The sequence below is a fragment of the Spermophilus citellus genome (genome assembly GCF_964194105.1).
Source record: "Spermophilus citellus genome assembly, contig: SCAFFOLD_250, whole genome shotgun sequence".
NCBI classification, from domain to species: domain Eukaryota; kingdom Metazoa; phylum Chordata; class Mammalia; order Rodentia; family Sciuridae; genus Spermophilus; species Spermophilus citellus.
The window spans coordinates 380604-385309 of record NW_027672942.1 but is presented as its reverse complement, the minus strand read 5'-3'; the positions used below and the strand labels follow the sequence as shown (position 1 = coordinate 385309).

Here is a 4706-nt window from a genome sequence, read left to right as displayed (position 1 = left end):
TGCAGAAAACATCAAAGAGGAGATTTAAAAATTCTTAGACGTTAATGAGAACACAGATACAACATATCAAAATCTCTAAAACACTATGAAAGCAGTACTAAGAGGAAAGTTCATTGCATGGAGTTCATTCCTTAAAAAAGAAAAAAGTCAAATAAATGGCATAAAATTACATCTCAAAGCCCTAGGGGAAAAAATGAATCAACACCAAAAACAATAAAGGACAAAAAATAATTAAAATCAGAGCTTAAATCAATGAAATTGAAACAAAAGAAGCAATTTAAACATTTACAAAATGACTGGGAATGGTACCAACAATTTGACCCAGCTATCCCACTCCTCAGTCTATACCCAAAGGACATAAAAACAGCATACTACAGGGACACAGCCACAATGTTTTTAGCAGCACAATGCACAATAGTAAACTGTGGAGTCAACCTAGATGCCCTTCAATAGATGAATGGATTAAAAAAAAGGTGGTGGGGCTGGAGATGTGGCTCAGTGGTAGCGAGCTCGCCTGGCATGCGTGCGGCCCAGGTTCGATCCTCAGCACCACATACAAAGATGTTGTGTCCGCCGATAACTAAAAAATAAAATATTAAAATTCTCTCTCTCTCTCTCTCTCTCTCTCTCTCTCTCTCTCCCCCCCCTAAAAAAATAATGTGGCATTTGTACACAATTGAATATTACTCACCAATAAAAGAGAATAAAATCAAGGCATTTGCAGGCAAATGGATGGCATTGCAGAAGATAATGCTAAGTGAAGTTAGCCAATCCCCAAAAAACAATTGCTGAATGTTTTCTCTGATGTAAGCAGGCTGACTATACTGAGGTAGGGAGGGGGAGCATTGGAGGAATAGATGAATTATATTTAGGTCAGTGGGGTTGGAATGAAAACGAGGGGGCAGGGGGTTAGCAAGGATGGTGGAATGTGATGGACATCATTATCCAAAGTACATGTATGAAGACAAAAATTGGTGTCAACCTACTTTATACAGAGAGATACAAAAAATTGTGCTGTACATGTGTAGTAAGAATTGTAATGGATTCCGCTGCCATTTATGTTTTAAAAAATTTTTAATTTTCAAAATGAAAAGTTGGGTCTTTGAAAAAATAAATACATTTGACAAACCCTTATCCATGCTAATGTTAAGAAGCAGAGAAAACTCCAATTACTAAAATCCATGATGAAAAAAGAAATATCACCATGAACACTGGAGAAATACAGAAGATAATTAGAAATTATTTTCAAAATTTGTACTCCAATAAAACAGAAAATATTGAAGACATCAACAAATGTCTAGAATCATGTAACTTACCTAAACTGATTGAGGATAATATACACAAGTTAAACAGATCATTTTCAAGCAATGAAATAGAAGACAACATCAAAAACCTAACAACCAAAAAGAAAAAAAAGCCCAGGACCCAATGCATACAAGACCTTCAAAGAACAACTAACTCCTCAAATTATTCCATGAAATAGAAAAAGAGGGAACATTTCCAAACTCATTCTATGAAGCAATATCACCTTGATTCTAAAATTAGACAAAGTCACATCAAAGAAAGAAAACTTCAGACCAACCTCTCTAAAAAAACAAATGCAAAAATTCTGAATAAAATTATGAGAAATCAAATACAAAAACATATCAAAAAGATGGTGCACCATGATCAAGTGGGATTCACCCCAGGGATGCAAGGTTGGTTCAACATATGTAAATCAATAAATGTAATTAATAACAACAGTAGATTTAAAGATAAGACTCATATGATCATCTCAATAGATGCAGAAAAGCATTTGACAAAATACAGCACCCATTCATATTCAAAACACTAGAAAACTAAGGATAACAGCAACATATCTCAACATTGTAAAGGCTATCCATTCTAAGCCAGGCCAACATCATTCTAAATGGAGAAAAACTGAAGGCATTTTGTCTAAAATCTGGAGGAACACAGGGATGCCCTCTTTCTCCACTTGTATTCAACATAGTTCTTGAAACACTGGCCAAAACAATTAGACAAATGAAAGACATTAAAGACATAAGTATAGGAAAAGAAGAACTTAAACTAGCACTATTTGCTAATGATATGATTCTGTACCTAGAAAACCCAAAATATTCCACTAGAAAACTTCTAGAACGAGAATTCTTCAAAGTGACAGGATATAAAATCAACACCCATAAATCAAAGGCATTTCTGTGTATCACTGACAAATCCTCTGAGAGGGATATGAGGAAAACTACCCCATTCCCAATATCCTAAAAAAAAAAAAAGATACTTGGTTATCAACAAGAGATGTGAAGGGTCTATACAATGTAAACTATGGAACACTAAAGAGTAATCAAAGACCTTAGAAGATGGAAAGATTTAATTTAATCTTGAATAGGCAGAACTAATATTCTGAAAATGACCACACTACCAAAAGCACTCTACAGATTTAATGCAATTCTGATCAAAATCCCTATGGCATTCTTCATAGAAATAGAAAAAGCAATCATGAAATTCATCTGGAGGAAGGTTGCTGAAGATCCCAGGCTGCTCGGCCGCAGGCCACTTCCAGTGTCCCTGGACGTAGCTGGGGGACCATGGCCCCCAGCAGAGGCTACCCACCTGGCTGTACATTTCCTAGGGGCTGGCTGGTGAGCGGAATTCGGCCTGGTGTGTACTCTGGCAGCCCCAGCCCAGGCCTGAGAAAGGGACAGCCCCAAAGTAGCCCGCTTTGAGGTTCCCAGCATCCCCCACTCTCCCCCGCTGGAGCGGCACGGGCCTCCCACTGCGCACCACCTCTGAGGTGGCCTCCAAATCCGAAGCCCCGGTGCAGGTGGGCTGCTCGTCCCCAGCTGTCCCACGGCACCAAGCATCCCTGTGTTTGCCATCACAGGGAGATCTCTGCCCCCTGGGGCTGAGAGACCCCAGCCTTTTCCCAAGCTGAAGCTGCAGGGTACTGAGGTACCAGCCAGATGTCTTCCCACAAAGGATCTGTGGTGGCACAAGGGCAACGGGGCCCTGCCAATAACAGGGAAACTGACTGGGTGGAACTGGCTGAACTGGGACCCCTGCTAAAAGAGAAGGGCCAGCGGGTAATTGCAAACCCAAACAAGGCTGAAGAAGAACAAACATGCCCAGTGCCCCAGGAGGAAGCGGAGGAGGTACGGGTACTGACACTTCCCCTGCAGGCCCACCTTGCCATGGAGAAGATGGAGGAGTTCATATATAAGGTCTGGGAGGGTCATCCAATATGATGTACTTCCTGACTGGCTGAAGGACAATGACTATCTGCTACATGGCCACAGACCACCCATGCCCTCCTTTCGTGCTTGCTTCAAGAGCATCTTCTGCATCCACACAGAAACTGGCAACATCTGGACCCATCTGCTTGGTTTCGTACTATTTCTCTTTTTGAGAATCTTGACCATGCTTAGACCAAATATGTACTTAATGGCCCCTCTTCAGGAGAAGATGATTTTGGGCATGTTGTTTTTGGGTGCAGTGCTCTGCCTCAGCTTCTCCTGGCTCTTCCACACCATCTATTGTCATTCAGAGAAAGTCTCCCAGACATTTTCCAAACTGGACTATTCAGGGATTGCTCCACTGATTGTGGGGAGCTTTGTCCCCTGGCTCTATTACTCCTACTGCTCCCCACAGCCTCGGCTCCTCTACCTCTCCATCATCTGTGTCCTGGGCATCTCTGCCATCATTGTGGCACAGTGGGACCAGTTTGCCACTCCCAAGCACTGGAAAACAAGAGCAGGAGTGTTCCTGGGACTTGGCTTGAGTGGTGTTGTGCCCACCATGCAATTTACTATTGCTAAGGGCTTGGTCAAGGCCACCGCAGTGGGCCAGATGGGTTGGTTCTTCCACATGGCTGTGATGTACATCACCTGAGCTGGCCTTTATGCTGTTTGGATTCCTGAGCGCTTCTTTCTGGGAAAGTTTGACATAGGTTCCAGTCCCATCAGATTCTCCATGTCCTGGTGGTGGCCACAGCCTTTGTCTACTTCTATAGGGTCTCCAATCTTCAGCAATTCTGTTATGGCCTAGAAGGTGGCTGTACTGATGACTGCCTTCTCTGAGCCTCCCCACCTTGAGGTGGAGGAGGAACTTCCCAAGTGCTTTTAAAAATAACTTCTTTACTTAAGAGAGAGGAAGAATCTAAGTTGTCTGTTTCTAGAAGAAACCTCTTAGTGAATTCAGTACCAGTTAAGCTTCAGCTCACTTTCACAGCCACTGGGCAATAAACTTTCCACTCCCCTTCCCCTAGCTGGGGAGGGTGGGGATGGCTAACATAGTCATCCCCTTCCTTGGCAGTCACCCTCCTCGGCAAGACAAGTACCATTCCCTCACAGAGACAGTACTTTGAAGCTCATTTTGAGATCTTACTTCCTCCTTCAACCATTTTGGGAAAAAAATATGGACTGGGACTCTTCAGAAATTGTTTTCTTCTTTTTTCCTGAAAGAAAATTTTCCTCTCTTACCCACTGTCATTACTTTGTAACCTGGCTTATAACAGGCTATCCATTTTGTAGCACACTTTTCAAAAACATTTATAACCTGGAACCATCTTTCTAGGGCCTAGATCTGCTTACATAGCAGGAAGAATAAGACAGCAACTTTTACATAGCCTGGCTAATCATGGAAGTGTGTCCAGGCTTCAAATAACTTGAGTTTTAATTTTTTTTCTTGGCAGAGTAATGTAAAATTAAACT

At 42.0% G+C, this 4706-nt stretch overlaps 1 pseudogene across 1 annotated transcript; it reads left to right on the top strand.

Moving 5' to 3' along the window:
* The first annotated feature begins 2772 nt into the window (after positions 1–2772).
* On the top strand, positions 2773–4073 carry LOC308640339 (adiponectin receptor protein 1-like; annotated as a pseudogene). The gene has a single exon. The product of its transcript is annotated as an adiponectin receptor protein 1-like (transcript).
* Positions 4074–4706: the final 633 nt, after the last annotated feature.